Source organism: Caretta caretta, chromosome 1 (assembly GCF_965140235.1).
Source record: "Caretta caretta isolate rCarCar2 chromosome 1, rCarCar1.hap1, whole genome shotgun sequence".
Classification (NCBI taxonomy): domain Eukaryota; kingdom Metazoa; phylum Chordata; order Testudines; family Cheloniidae; genus Caretta; species Caretta caretta.
The window spans coordinates 181,237,208-181,254,371 of NC_134206.1; positions in this window are offsets into that span (position 1 = coordinate 181,237,208).

Here is a 17,164-nt window from a genome sequence, read left to right on the forward strand (position 1 = left end):
TTTTGTTTCATTGCATTGGAATTTTTCATAGAAAATGAATAATGAATAAATTATATTTTCCAATTAAACATTTGGTTTTCAACAAAACCCCATTTTATTGGGATAAAAATTTCTTGGTTGAAAAATGTCAACCATTTCTGTTGTAAATCTTTGCTTTCTCAAAACTGATGAAAAATGGCTATTCAGAATTAAATAATCACACTTTTAATCTTCTGTGCGTATAAGGAACATATATGGAAATGCACCTCAAATAGATCATAGAATCATAGAGTTAAAAGGGACCGCAAGGATCATCTAGTCTAACCCCCTACTAAGATGCAGGATTTGTTGTGTCTAAACCATCCAAGACAGATGGCTCCAGCCTCCTTTTGAAAACTCCATTGAAGAAGCTTCCGCAACCTCTGTGGACAGTCTGTTTCATAGTCCTCCTGTTCTTACAGTTCGGAAGTTTTTCCTGAGACTTAATCTTAATCTGCTATGCTCTAGTTTGAACCCATTTTCTCTTGTGCTGCTCTCTGTGGCAAAAGAGAACAACTTTTCTCCATCTTTTTTATGGCAGCCTTTCAAGTATCTGAAGACTTCTACCGTAACCCTTCCTAATCTCTTTTTCAAACTAAACATACCCAGTTCCTTCAGCCTTTGCTCATATGGCTTGCGTTCCATCCTTTTAATCATCTTTATCTCTCTCCTTTGGATCCTTTCCAGTTTCTCTACATCCTTTCTATACATTGATGACCAAAACTGGACACAGTACTCCAGCTGAGGCCTAACCAGCGCTGTGTACAGTGGTACTATCCCCTCCAATGACTTGCATGTTGTGCCTCTGTTAATGCCACCTAAAATTTCATTTGCTTTTTTTTTTTTTTTTGCAACATCATTACATTGCGGATGTTGAGGCTGTGATTCACCACAACTCCCAGATCCTTCTCAGCAGTGCTGCTGCCAAGCCAGTTGTCCTCCATTCTGTATTTGTTCATTGGTTTTTCTTCCCTAAGTGTAGCACCTTACATTTGTCTTTGTTGAATTTCATTTTGTTGTCTACAAACCAATTCTCCAATTTATCAACATCTCTCTGAATTTTAGCTTTGTCCTCCAAAGTATTGGCACCCCCCACCCCCTAGCTTTGTGTCATCTGCAAACTGGATCAGTATGCTCTCTATGGCTACATCCAGGTCATTAATAAAGATGTTAAACAACACTGGACTCAGAACAGATCCCTGTGGAACCCCACTTGAGACCGCCTTCCAATCTGGTTTTCCATTAATAGTTACTCTTTGTTTGCAATTTTTTAACCAATTATCCACTTAATGGTAGTTATGTCAAGTCCATATTTCTCCGGGTTACTTAGTGGGACTGTGTCAAAAGCCTTGCTGAAGTCCAGGTATATTATGTCCACTGCATTCCCCTCATGCACCAAACCAGTTACCCTGTCAGAGAAGGAAATCAAACTGGTTTGGCATGATTCGTTCTTGGTAAATCCATGCTGTCTGTTAGTGGTTACCCCTTCATCCTCCACATATTCTCAAAATGAATGTTTTATATATTGCTCTAGTAGCTTTCCAGGTATCAAAGTCAGGCTGACTGGTTTATAGTTTCCCAGCTCCCCATTTCCCCCCTTTTTAAAGATGGGCACTATGTTATCCCTTCTCTGGGACCTCATCTGTCATCCACGAGTTTGTAAATATTATTGTCAGTGGCTCTGAGATTTCTTCAGCTAATTCTTTCAGTATCCTCAAGTGAACAGCATCTGGCCCCGCTGATTTGAATTCATTCAAATTGGTCAGAAGATCTCTGACATGTTCTTTACTTATCCTGATCCTCATTCCTTCTCCTTTATTGTCTATGGTAACTTTGCTGGTCATCTGGTCACAGGTTATATTTTGTGACAAGAAGGTAAATCAGGCCTAAATCCCTGCAATCAGACTCAGATGGACAGACCCTTGTACCCACATAATGACACATTGATTTCATTGAGACTCATTGACTTCAGTGGGGCCAGGATTTCACCCTGTTAATTTTTGCATATAACTTGTCTTGATTTCCCGGTGTGGAAATCACAGCAATTTCTCTGTGACTTCACTGTATATGGGCTCAATTCTGTTATGACCAAAGCTAAAGGGAGCAGAATTGGGCCCTTGCTATTTTCATATATCTTGCTTTTTCCAGTACCATGTAGAATGAAAAGAGTTTTAACTTCCCCAAGGTATGCAAAGGTAAGTTTCTCATCAGAGTTATTATGCATGTCTGGCTTCCCATATTCTCACATCATCCAGAGGTAATTGATTTTTTTCAGTACTTATTCAAGCTTTAACTAAACAGTACCATATTAATTAGAAACACTCAACTGTATGTTGAAATTATGCAAAACTTTAACTTGAGTTTGAGACCCCTAAGTAATAAATACTTGAGATGCAAGGGGATCATTAGAAAATGTATAGTTTGCTTTGACATTTGTAGTTAGAAAGTGTTGCTAACTATGGAAATTCAGCACTGCCTTAGGTCGCAATACTGCAATGAGCTTCATGTGTGTTAACCCCGATACCTGGGCAAAGCTCATTGGAAGATGAAGGTCTTAAACTTCCTCCATTTCCATTCAGTACAATATGGATTGAATAGGGTAAAAAGCTAGTGCAAAAATTGGCAAATAGAGTCCATTCTGAGAGATGTAAACATCAACAAAAGGTAAATGGTAGTTTACTGTAAATCTGAGCAGTATTCTATTTATCCACGATATTTTATTCATTCTGTTTCTAAAATGGACCATATTACCAAGAAGAAATGAGTAACAAACACATTTTACGTTCCATGTGTCTTGGATACCTAAAATATTATTACTGTTAGTTATTGGTATCCTGGTAGCACTGTAAATATGCAGGGCATTTTCTACTCAGGAAGACACACACTTCACCTCCCTTCTCCAGCACTTATTTTTTCCGCAATCCAACACCCACACTATAATGACCTCAATGCACATTAAATGGAGGAGGCCATTGTCTGGCTTGTAGGAAAATGTGTGTGGTCCATTTAAAGGCGAGAGAGCCAGAGTGACTTGCTGTGGCAGCTTCAGATCAGGTCAGAGTAGGGATGCTGACACATTTCAACTTCCCCCACCAGGTGGCCAGAGGAGAGGGGGCACTATTTAGGTCCAGACTGGTGCAGAAAAGCCCCTTTTACCTGTACCAGCAGAGCAACACCCTCCCTCCCACATATCGGAGTACATAAAGACCAGGTTTTGTCATGATCTACTGTGGGCATTACACTAGTTGCTCCTTTTTGGGGGTGAAGCTGGGAAGGACATTTCCCCTACCTCCAGATTGACCAAGGTGAGGTGAGGTTTGTTTGATTTTTTTTTTTTTTTGCCTTCCCCATGGTGGATTGGGGCTTAGTTGGTGCAAACATGAAATGAGGGCTAGGCTATGATGTTGCAGCTCATTATGTAAGCTGGATTGGGGTAGATGTCCAGTGCAGGGACTCCATAGAGAAGGGATACAGCGATCAGATAAAATGGATAGGGAAAAGATTTAAAGGAGGCATTCTTTGAAGGATCAGAAACAATGCAGGGCTCATGGGTCCTATGACTGCTGCGGCAGGTAGCCAACATCCCTTTCCCATAGCTGTTTCTCCCAACCCTTGAGGAGGATGGCAGCAGCAGGTTGGTTGGGGACCAGGATGGATAAAGGGGGAGGGCTGATATGTAAATGATTATGGAATTACCTGCACTGTTCACTTTTGTCTGCTGGGTAGTCCCAGACATTTAGGAATAAAGTTGCAGCCTAATTAAATGATATCCAGTGTCCTCTCCTTCTGCCACAGCCAGACAATTGGGGGCAGGAATTGAGGGCGTTTGAGGCCACAGTAACTGATGAAAAGACACCCTCAATAAAGTTACACACAAGAAACTATGTTACAAGACTGAGCGAGGTGGAGTCTTGTGGAATAAATGGTATGTGATCATTTCTTTAAAGACGGTAGGATAATTCATATGGACAAGGGGACCGAATTAAGGTTGCTTACGCATTCATTCTCACATTTACTAACCTAAGAGTCCTTGACGTTGTAACCTTAATGCTCTTTTAAATTAGTGTGTGTGTATGTGTAATTTCATAGTTTTTTTTAAAAAAAAAGCAAACTGAGAAAACAAATGTTTTCATGTGGAATCATACTGATAGCCACATAGACCAACAGCAGGGTTAGAACATTTAAATCCACTGAACAGACTTACACCACTTGAGCTAACAGAGTAACTGATGGCAGTAGTAGGTTGTCATCCTCCATGCAGACTAGAATTAAAGGGTGGGACGATCATGAAACACACACTTAGCCAGTGGGTTTCCCAGATATTTGCTGAGAGCGGAGGAATGGTGAGGCTTAGTAATTTTGGTTTCCATTTAAGGTTCTGAAGTAGAGTGTGGTTTGTGGTCAGAGCCCCTTCTGCCTGCTTCCCCTAAGCCTGACACCTTCTGCCTCTGTCTCATTCAGCCTGTCATGCCCTAGTCCTAGGTCTTTTCCACCACCTTCTCCCACAATTCCATATCTCAGTCTGATCCCTCCCTACCAGCTCTGAGTTCCAGCCCCATTTGCTCACCTCGTTTGTCACAGTCTGCCCACCCAATGCTCCTCTTTTGAGTCCCAGCTTCATCCCACCCTGGTTCCTCATCCCAGTCTGCCTTCCTGGGTTCCGCAGTCTGGTCTTTCTCCTAGGATACTTGTCCCAGTCTCCATGACCAGTTTGTCCCTTGATTACTCCTCTGATCTCACACTTCCTCAACACACTGGCTCCCAGTCCCCATTTCCCTCCCCCCACTCTGAGCTCTGGGTCTCCTTGTCCCATCAGTCTCCCTCCCCCACTTTTATTCCTCATCCAATATCATTCTTTCCCCATTTCTGGCTCTCAGTCCCCCTGCTCCCAGTTCTTGTATCATCCTCCAGGCTTCTTGTTCTAATATACTCCTGCCACCCCATCAAGTCTGTCTCTTTCCACCCTCTGCAGTCAAGTTAGGCTGTTTCCTCCTCTATACTGCCTGGATGCCAGCAAGAGCAAAGGAGAAATAGTCTCCTTGATCTCAGTTTTGGTGTCTTGTGCCACAATGGCCCACAGCAGCCAGGAACTGCAATGGCAGAAAAAGTTCTGCTCAGTCCCTACATACCTGGGCTACAGCAGGCACAGTACAAACAGAATCTTCAGAGAATTTACCTGCCAAACTCTAACAAATATTTACTGAGTATGTGAATTACAGTTTTTTTTAAAGTCAAATTTGGATATTTCTCCATGTTTACAGCAAAAGGCCCATCCCTGACACCAGGGCAATGGCTTCTGCCAAATATCAAGTCCCTGCTCCATATCATAGAGGCTCTAGAGTGTCTACAACAATAGGTATAAGGATTTATTTAACATGGGGAAAACAACATATTTCCCGCAATCTTCTCCAAAACAGCTGAACTGTTTTTACTGAAACTTACATAAAAAAAAATCATACTACTGTACATGCTAGGTACAAATAGATGTTGCACACAGGTATTATTTCCACTATTCTAATCTCTATCCTTCCAAAATACTGTAAGGAAACCCTCAGTCTGCATTTGTATTTCACTTCTTTTTGTACCCTATTTGCCACAATCCAGTTATGTGGTAAAATATTGTTTTGAGAAGTAGCCTTTAAAACTCCACTCTTACAGAGCAACTGGTATAGAATGTATTGCTCATTCCATTAATAACTCTATTCTGTAGACTGGCATGAGAATATCCAAAATGTATCCCTTTTTTTCAATAGTGTGTAAAGTATCAGCTGTAGCAGCACCAGATCTGAGAGCATTAGAATGACAGCATCTGCAGTGTTAGTTGACTGAGGCAGCTTTCCTGTGCATTTCCAATTAATCCCAGCAGGTTGTCTCTTTCTGTCAAGATACCATAAAAACTGCACAATAAGTGTTGTGGTATTGTCTTTTCTACAGATTGAAAATAAATTCCTGGTGTCTATATTTCAAATACAACTATTTATATATGTATATATTTGTATATATAATATATACAACTATATCTATATCATCTATATCTATATAGTTGTATTTGAAATATAGACACCAGGAAGTTATTTTGAATATTCTTATATATTCTGAATATTCTGGAGGGTACAAGCACCATCTAGCCAATGCTCTTTTCCAGCTGAAGTTCACATGGCTTACCTTGAAAATCAAAGAGAAAACACACGCATACATTAGCAAAATAGTGAGAGTAGAGTCCTTTGAACCAATGCAGATTAAATAATTAATCTATAAATAGGAAAAAAAAAGTCACTGTAATGTATTGTTTTTTATGTTTGACACATCTGGTACGTGAAGTATCTATATGCCTATTTTGTATGATACTCTTCATCTAGGTGTATCTACTGGAAGATACTATGCGAAGGAACAGACATTTCCAATGTACTGCCAAATTATGTGACAATGAATCCATGAAAATACAAGTTTCTATTACCTCAGCTGGAGGTAGCACCTTCGCACACGCATGCGCAAACACCACCCCTTGGAATGCCTGTAAATCATTAATTATTTAACAGTATTGGATTCTTTCCAGACACAAGGATTCATTATCCCCCCCACCCACTATCAAAGCATATACGGATCAGTGGATGGATAGTTTATTATAATCAATTGTATTCCATACAGAGTGATACTATTACCATTTCAAATGGCAAATGAAGAGCAGGACACCTTTTGGATCTGTTAATGCATGCTCGATCAGAGCCAAATAGCTACTAGCTACGCACAGTATGACACTTCTGAATTCTCTTGTTTTCTACGAGGGTGATATTTACAGAAGCAGAAATGGTTAAACCACTAAGCGTTTTTTTCTAATGACTTCATGAGCTGTATTTAAAACCTAGTTGCATGAATAAACAAATATTGGTTTTAGAAATTAAATTATTTTTAAGTATATTATTTTTACAAAAGTGTATATATATATCACTTTTTTTTGTATTGTTCTGGTAAAAATTGTGTTGAGCTTCCCATTCTCTTTCCTATTCAATCCAATCTATTTACCAGGGATTACAGATTTAGATATATAAACTTTTACAATAAATTAATGTTATTTGCATAACATTCTTATTGAGTTATTTAGCTAAATATGTTAATTTGTATTTAACATGTCAATGTCTGGTTAGATGAAGCAAAATACACTTCTGGTTCAAAACACTGATTATTTTAATTGCATTTTAAACACAACCCAAACATCTCTGTGCTATTCACTCATATTTACTAGTTAAAGATTTCCACAAAATAACCAAGAATAAATATTTTCTGTAAATTACTGGAAATAAATTTGCAAAAGATTATATGGATTCCTGTTTTGCAGGACCAGTCTATAGTAGGTGATTAGATTTTAAAATTGAAAACAAAATATTTCTTTCACTTGGTAAACTCCAAGCTCTAATCGTGTGGTAAAATAGATAATAGTGTGGTAAAATAGATAATAGGTAACAGCAGGAAGTAGTCTTTGATGTGTTCTTTGGAAGTTCTGTACAAATGGTACCTTTCTGTGAACGTTGACAGAATTGAAAACTAACTACAGGAGTTAGACATCAAATATACTTCACTACAACGCTATTTTGATGATCGTGGTACAAAATTTTATAAACTGACTGTGCCAAAGTAGTAGACTTTATATTGATAGTGTGGTTATAGAAAAGATAGTTCTTTCACAAAGATCTACATTAAACTATCTGAAAAGAAATATTGCAGCAAACATTTTTAAAAGTTAGTAAATAACAGAGCTGGTTGAAAATTGTAATTTCCATTTCTCTGGGAATTCTGATATTGTGAAATATGTTTTTTGCCCAAATTGGAATAAAAAGTTGAAATTCTACAATGGTCCTATTATACTGAGAAGAGCAGAAATTACACCTTACATAAGAGTCCAATGAGATCCATGTCTTGTTGTCTTAGGAAATCTATTGCTTACTGTATGTTTAAGTGAGAGAACAGGAAGATGCTAATATAAGCTTCCCTAATCACTAAAATAGTCATTTTATTTAAATGTAGTGTTTCAAAATGGTAGAGGTCCCTGCTTTTGATGCTCATGGCAGAGAAGAGCTCACATTGTAGCGTCATGTAGTTTTGTACTCATAATCCTGGGTTCTCCCTTCACTGATGACCTATTGGGGCTGGGGGTTATTACAAAATGGTGGGCCATGCTTGGCTTTGAAATACTTTGAATCTCAGACGTTGTGGACAAGCTTCCCAGAAGAGGAGAAATGTATAATGCACTGGCTAAATTTTCTGGGTTACTTTTCTTATAGCTGGTGCACAGGGATGATATGAACTTATTAGGGCTCCAAGATAACAGAATTCTTCCTTTGGCTCAAATGCAGAAGACTGTGCATTTTGGTTCCGAAGTGATGATTCCAGTCAGGATCCATTGTAGTGGGTAATTACAGGACAAAATGTCTATTCTGAAGACAGATGTGGGATGCAATGATAACAGAAAGAGACTACCAAATGCTTCTACCATTTATACCCCTTTTACTTTTCTGAGAATTCAGCCAGTATTTATTGAACTTGTTGATAAAATGAATATTTTTATAGAAATAAGTGATGGGTAGTTTTTGGTTCAGATAAGTAGCTACATGTCTGAAAGCTTATCCAACGGTGAAAAAACCTCTTGAGTCTGCAAATCTGAGCTGGTATTAAAGTTTTACATCTAGACATATTAATGAAGCACCACTGATAAAGTTAATGTTGTATTATAAATTGTTAGCCCCTGTTCTGAAACTTCCAGGACATAATACTTTTCACTATTAATTTGTTATTCTACTTCATCGTCAGTAATCTGTCGAGGTATCTTTTATTGTATACAAGTTGTGTGGTGTCTTTCATGGACTCTTTTTGTCTGGAATACAGAGTACTACAAATTGCTATACATGTGTATTTAGGGTTTTAGAATACATGTGTATTTAGGGTTGTAGAAAAATATATAACATACATGTTATATATTTTAAAATATATAAAAAATATATATAAATATATAGAAAAATATATAACATACATACACATACATGTGTATTTAGGGTTGTAGAAAAATATATAACATCATTATGTTACGTGAGAAACAGTAATGATCATAAAGCTAGACTATTTTCAATGCCTGTGCATAAGGAAGAGTTAAAGTTACATGTGTACTTTCTGACTTTTAAATGCTTAGGGTGAAATTCCTACTCCATTGAAGTCAACAGCTAAACTCCCATTGATTCCAATGAAGCCAGGATTTTATCCTTAAATTAATATATTTGGCTTTACATTAACATTAATTTGCATATGTATCATGACATTTAAAATATGAGAAATGTAGAGAAGAAAACATTTTATGTAACTATAGTATTTTTAATTTTATTTATATATAGGGATACATAAAATATGCTTATTTCTTCTTTTCTAATTTTCTTCAATTTAAAATATAATGATACTTACTGATCCAATATTTTTCTTCTTTGTCCTTTTTCTATGTTTATATTTTTTCCAACACAGGGCTATATATTCCCACCCATATGCACCTTACTCTATGATTAATCTAACTAAAATCAGTGCTAGCAAGTTACTTCTCAACATGAATAAGGGTGACAGAAACTGGCCCACAATTAACTGAAAAGCCTCCTAATTTTGTCTTTGATAATATATGTAAATCTTTGTATGATCAGGACCTACCTAAGGTTATCATATTCCTTGTTCTTAATGTTGCAAATAATGTACCAAGGAAATACTATTTAGTGACAAGGAAACTGAAAAGTTTCTCTGGGTTACCACTCTTCTGACAATTTGATATTTTCTTTTCTCAGTAACACTGTGATTTAAGGAAATAAAATACTATAGTCCCTTACTACGCAAAATTTGTACTATTCATGTACAGTTTAAATAGCTCCCAAATGATTATTTAAGCCAAACAAGATTTCACTGTGACTAGAGAGCGTCAAGCAGGAACTTATTGGGATTTGCATAATAATTGGTTTGAAACAAGTGATATACATTACAGTACTATGTACACAGAGTGTAATGAATACGGTAGCCACTGTCTGTTAGATCAGTATCAGGAATATAATGAAAGTTGAATATTTTTCAGTCTTTGGAGGTTTTGAAACATCCATAATTGCTAATGAGCTAATTTAGATAAGCATTAAACAGGAATTTAATTACATTACTTGTCATTATTATCAGGCAGTACATATAAAGGCCTTTTAGTTTCCTTCAAAAGTTCTAATTAACTATGAAAAAATTATTTGACCTCATTAACTGAATATACATAACTAAAGAAATAAGATTTAATGGGGATGTTTTGCAGAGAAACTTTTTTTCTTATGTGTTATTTAGCTGAAAGCATCAGAATATGTTCTCTTCTATGTGTGAAATTAACAATCAAAGTTAGATTATGGTTCTGGAAATATCTGGTGAAATTAAAAGATCTGACAATCAAACTCTGGGCATTTTATAGCCATGTTCTAGTATATATGGGGGGAGGGATAGCTCAGTGGTTTGAGCATTGGCCTGCTAAACCCAGGCTTGTGAGTTCAATCCTTGAAGGGGCCATTTAGGGATCTGGGGCAAAAATTGGGGATTGGTCCTGCTTCAAGTAGGGGGTTGGACTAGATGACCTCCTGAGGTCCCTTCCAACCCCAACCTTCTATGGTTCTATGTGCCTTACTCAGGGCTAGTAACTGCCATCCTTACTCTCATTGGACCTGATCCAGCAAAGCACTTGAGCACATAGAATCACAGTACTGTAGGGCTGCAAGGGATCTAGAGAGGTCATCTAGTCCAGCTTCTTGTGCTGAGGCAGAACCATCCCTGACATGTTTGTCCAACCTGTTCTTTAAAACTTCCAATGACAGGGATACCGCAACCACCCTTGGAACAAGTTCCAGTGCTTAACTATCCTTACAGTTAAAATGTTTGTTCCTATTAGCTAACCTAAATTTCCCTTGCTGAAGATGAACCCACTGCTTCTTATTCTACCTTCAATAGACATGGAGAACAATTGATCATCTTCTTCTTCTCACAGCCCTTAACATATTTGAAGACTGTTATCAGGACTCCCATCTCAGACATCTTTCCTCAGGATTAAACATGGTCAGTTTTTTTAATTTATCCTCATAGGTCAGGTATTCTAAAATGTTTATAATTTTTGTTGCTCTCCTCTAGATTCTCTCCAGTTTATCCACATCTTTCTTAAAATGTGGTGCCCAGAACTGGATACAGTACTTCAGCAGAGGCCTCACCAGTGCTGAGTAGAGCTGGACAGGTACCTCCTGCATCCTGTTAATACATCCAGAATGATAATAGCCTTTTTTGCAATCGCACCATATTGTTAACTCATATTCAATTTGTGATCCACTCTAGCCCCCTGATCCTTTTCTGCAGTACTATTGACTAGCCAGTTATTCCCCATTTTATACTTGTACATTTGATTTTTGTCTTCCTAAGTGAAGTACTTTGGACTTTCTTTACTGAATTTCATCTTGTTGATTTCAGACTAATTCTACAATTTCTCAAGATTACTTTGCATTCTAATCCTGTCCTCCGAAGTTCTAGTAATCCCTCCCTGCTTGGTGTCGTCATTCACAGATTTTATAAGCATACACTCCAATCTATTATCGAAGTCATTAAAATGAAAATATTGAATAACAACAGATCCATGCAGAACTCCACAACATGTGTCCCTCCAGTTTGTCAGCAAACCATTGATATCTACTCTTTGAGCAGGATCTTTCAACCAGTTTTGCACCGTCTTTATAGTAATTTCATCTAGACCACATTTTCATAGCTTGCTTATAAGACTGTCATACTTTAAGTATATATGGAACACCCTGAATTGCACTTCTGACATGCTCAAAGTTAAGCATGTGTTCAAGTGTTTTGCTGGACTGGAGCAAAAATATTGCTCTAAACTATGTCATGATACTGTGTTCACTACTGAGACAAAAGTTGTAGGTGCTTAAAAATGTCAAAAATGTAGAATCTGTATATTTTATTAAAGTGCCCATGTTTGAAAATTGGGTTTATTGTAAATTTTCAGATAACTGATCTAGGTATCTTTTTAGTCCTCGAGAGATTGTTTTCTTGCGTATCTTAACCAGTCACATGGTTTTAGACTATCTTTTCTAGCAAACATTCTAATATGTGATCATAGTGTTAACTCTTGTAGTTGGTTTATAATGCAATGGTTTACTGACAGTCTGTTACTACCTTAATACCCCCCCTTTTTGAAAAATTATTGCAACTGAATTACTGCTCGCAGAATGCTAAATGCATTGGTTGATATTTGTTGTTTCCATCTCTCAAGTAACTTCAGTGATGTTTGATATCTAACAGCCACTCACACCTTACTTTTTGTACCTTTTCCACTAGAGGAGTGAACCAACAAAATTAATGCAAAATTCTATTAATTAATTCAGGAAATAGCAAAATATTTTAGGGTCTCAACCTGGCATATGGATTGTGCCCACAATTTCTGAATAACTTGTCAACTGGTAAGACAAATGCACTAAAGGGATCTGAAATATACTCAAGAATGGATCTTGCATTCTTTCACCTTTCTGCAAACAGCTGAAAAGTAAAAGATGCAAGTGAAAATAGCTAAAATATTATCAATTTTTTCAAAGGTGAAGCCTAAAGCTGGTCAAAAATACTAATTATTTTTCAGGGACATTAAAAATCCATTTTTTTCCATTTTCGTTGAGATTTGTTGTGACTTTTGTTGAATCAAGCTTTGATTTTCAACATTTTTGGTCCAGGAAAAATATTTTGGTTAAAAATCTGTTTTTGAAAAAAGTGACTTTCTTTTTTAGAAAATATTTATTTTACTTCAAACTTAATTTTTAATGAGAGATTTTCAGGTTTTTTTGTCAACAAAGCTTCCTAAGTGAAATCAGACCCATCTGAGCCAAATTTGTGAATTTCCAAGCAGCTATTTTCAATATACATATACAACACTTTCCTTTCAACCAAAATCGCAGTTTGTTTTTTTTAAGCTATTCCATCTGAAAGTTAAAGGGAATACAAATATCATGCACTAAAATTGCTGCAACTTTCTGTGACCTTATTTCTGCATGCATAAAAACTCAGATATACATGTGAAAGTTATCTAACGATTGCAGACGCAATCACAAATGTTGGTCACAAATGTTGGTTTATTCAGAAATTGTGGGCACAATCCAGATAGCAGGCTGAGAGCCTAAAATATTTTGCTATTTCCCAAATTAATTAATAGAATTTTGCACTAATTTTATTGGTTCACTTCTCTAGTGGAAAAAGTACAAAGAGGAAAAAAAGTAAGGTGTGAGTGGCTGTAGAGATAACTAAAAAAGAAGCATGTAAACGAAATGCTTATGCAGTAAGATATCATTAAGCCATCTCAGTTATAGCTATGGCCATCTTCGATTGTAGCCTATTGATTCACAGTATCTATTTTAAACTAGTTGCTTAGAGACAGACGCATGGAACAATTTCTATACAATAATGTAAATAGAACATTCTTTAGAAAATTGGAGAGATAATGCTGAAAACCACAAAAATCCTGTACCTGAAACTACAATAAGCTAAACATGAAATAAAACTACCATGGTGTCTGATGTAGAAAAATCCTGCTGTGTGTCTATGCATAGTTTCACTTTTTTTTTTTTTTTTTGAATGATTTCATGGCTATTGCATATAGTGCCAAATTCCTAAGGGGAAAGGCTTTCATCTCTCTAAAGTGTATTCTGCAAGCATTGTATATGGTCTATGTGAGAGGCCTGTATGAACTAAAAAAAAAGGATCTTTCTAAAAACTGCATTTGGAGTGTGTAGATCACATTTAAATGGTGAACAATGTAATACTTACAGCTCATCAGTCATGTTCCTTTCATTGGATACCAAAATATTATTTTCTAAAAATTTGTATAGCAGTCAGAGATCATTTTCCATTAAATGACAGAACATACAATATGTTTTCAACAGTATTTGAGATTTGTAGCAGCAATTACTTACTTAATTGTATTGCTTATAATTAACTTTTTAAGATTTGTATTTTATAAACATATTAGGGGATATAGTGTAAATTGGCCCTGGAGCTAGGTGGATTTCCACCAGCTGAGGATCTGGCATTTTTATTCTATAATAAGGTAAAATGTTTCAAGCTGTTTTTTGATGGGAAAGGCACTCTGCAAACTGTACTCCTTTTTCTTATCTTGATAAATTAGCATGTGCCATCAAAGACAGAAGAAATATTTGCCTACTATGCAGGCCAATTTCCTGCTCTTGTGTGATTTGTGCATAATCAAATTAAAACCATCCTAAAGGTGATTTGTAACCTGTGTAGCTACTTCAATCAATGAGTCAAATTTACAAAATTTCTTACTGACCAGATAGGAAGAAAAATCCACCTTAATATCTATAGAAGCAGAGAGTGCCAGTGGAAACTCCATTCTTTCTGAAGGTTTTAGTGATGAGCAGAAAGTTGTGTATGGAAATGTAGGCAAGCACCAGCAAGGCAGATGTTATATACTCACTGACCTTCACTCACTGAAACTGATAATCAGTTTGGCTGTCATTCATTGCCCTTTGAGGCTTTCATATAGCAAATCAATGCCAAGGAGACACATTTGATCCTACAGGCCCTGCCAGAAATTAGGTTTGGATTTGGATTTTCTGGAACGCATCCAAGCCTAGTTTGACAACAAAGGGGAAGCTTCTGCAGGAACACATGCAGAAGATATGCTTCTCAATCTGTTTGTGTGCTCCAGAGGAAGGAGACATTGGAATCCTTTTGCTGTCTTTCATGCAATACATAAATATGAAGGCAAAATATACTGTAAACTACATATCCACTTATACACAGAAGCTTGCTACGGAGAGTATGTTAATATAACTAAATTAACAGAGATGTTATCAAAGAATATCTCATTTTCTCCTTATGAGCTTCTCAAGCATGTGGGTCTTTAATGGTAACATAGGTACTATAGAAAGAATATTTCTCTTCAGACTGTGTTTTCAGAACTACAGACTGAACGTGAGTCCACAGATCAACAAGATAAATCGTTTCTCATATGATTAATGATGCTCCAGGTACACGTGAGTAAACATCCACCAGCTCAAACTAGTTAGGTAAAAGGGAAGGACTTCTGAGCTTATTTTCTTCATCATTTTTTCTCCCAACACTTTATTTTGTGATTTTTCTAGATATCAAAAAGTGATGCAATGGAACATAAGAGTGAACAACATTGCAATGATATACACCATTATAATCTTGGGAGTTGCTGCTTGCAGATAGTTAACATTCCTATGATTTTTACAAAATTTCCTGTACATAAAATAGGGAATAAATAAAGTATAGGAAATAGCATGGTAGCATAAACTCATCAAAGGCAAAAAGGTAAAGACTTTGATGATGATCATTATACTGCTGGGAAGACAAGGAGACATCAGGGAATGTCCTACTTACACTATAGAAATCTTATGCAGAGTAGTGTAGGCAGGTCCCCAGTGAGAACCCCCTGTATATGGCTCTACTTTTTTGGTCAAATCTAACATTGATTGCAAATTACATATTGAGATAATGCAACGATATTTTAAACATTTCAGATATCATCTAATGCAGGGGTTCTCAAACTTCACTGCACCGCAACCCCCTTCTGACAACAAAAATTACTACATGACCCCAGGACGGGCCTGAGCCTGCCTGAGCCCCACTGCCCTGGGCGGAGGGGCCCAAGCCCGGGCCCAAGCCCAAGGGCTTCAGCCTCAGATGGGGGGGCCTGTAACCTGAGCCCCACCAACCAGAGCTGAAGCCCCCAGGCTTCGACCCCAGGTAGTTGGCTCAGGCTTTGACTCTGGTGACCCCATTAAAATGGGGTTGCAACCCACTTTGAGGTCCCGACCCACAGATTGAGAACCACTGGTCTATTGGTAACTGAATTTCTTAGCTTCTGGAGGCTCCTGAGAAAAAATATTTACTTTGCTGTGATTATGTATTGTCACCTGTAATTAATTGCAATAATTGGTGTTGCAATTTGAACCTTCTGATCCAAATGCAGAACATCTATGCCACTTGAACTAAAGAAATTTCAAGTAGCTAGTAGTATAATAGTTCCACTACTCTAGTTGTAGTATATCAATGTTCATTTTGGCCTCCACCCTCTATGTGGGGGACTATTACATATGTCCCTTTTTACAAAAGATTCAACCCTGAATTTGTTCCAGCAGCTGTATTAGATGACTGCACCAGAGGTCAGTTAGGGCAAACTCATCAAACAGCAATTCAAACCACTGTGCTACTGTGATGAATGTGTTTGTCTTAAAATTTGAGCTGTGGTCTTTCAGATCCAATTGAAGCAGCTGTACCTAGTGAACTAAAAAGGAATCTTCCCTGACTTTCAGTAGTCTTATTTTTGTGACTTAGCCACTAGAGGGTGAGACTTTTACATGCTATTGATGCCCGTGAAGACAGAATTGACATTAGAGCTGGTTGGAACATGGGATAAAATTTTGGGTAGTTTTAAAAATTGTTTCTGTTTTCATCAATTTTATTTTTGTCTATTTTTCCAATTAGCTCTAATTTATACAAACATTTAAATATGAATTGAATACTCATGAAATGTACCAGTACACAGCCCTGAAGACTGAAGTCCCTACCAACACAGAAAACGTAAATCACAGGTTGCAGCAGTAGGCCATCACTGTGTCTCAAACCTGTGCTGGAAGGAGCATCTTCAGAAGCTGAGAAAGTGTGAACTGTCATGGTGTTTTGTGGTGTTTCAGTCTTGTTGAGATCAGATTAAAGTGACTGAAAATTGTTAATATCTCATGATTACAATTTACTTGAGATGAGTTAGTAGTCTTAGTAAAGTTCTTAATGGACTAGTATTGTGGACACCTGTCCACTAAGAACTCTTCTAAGACTACTAACTCATTTCATATAAGTTGCAGCCATGAGATACTAATGATTTTGTCACTGTATTCTGATCTCAGAGAGACTGAAGGGGTCAGTAGAGGAAAACAATTCTATTTCTTGTGAACTGGTGAGCTATTTTACCTAGGGTGACCAGACAGCAAATGTGAAAAATCGGGACTGGGGTGGAGGGTAATAGGAGCCTTTATAAGAAAAAGACCCTATAAAATTGGGACATCCGGTCACCCTAATT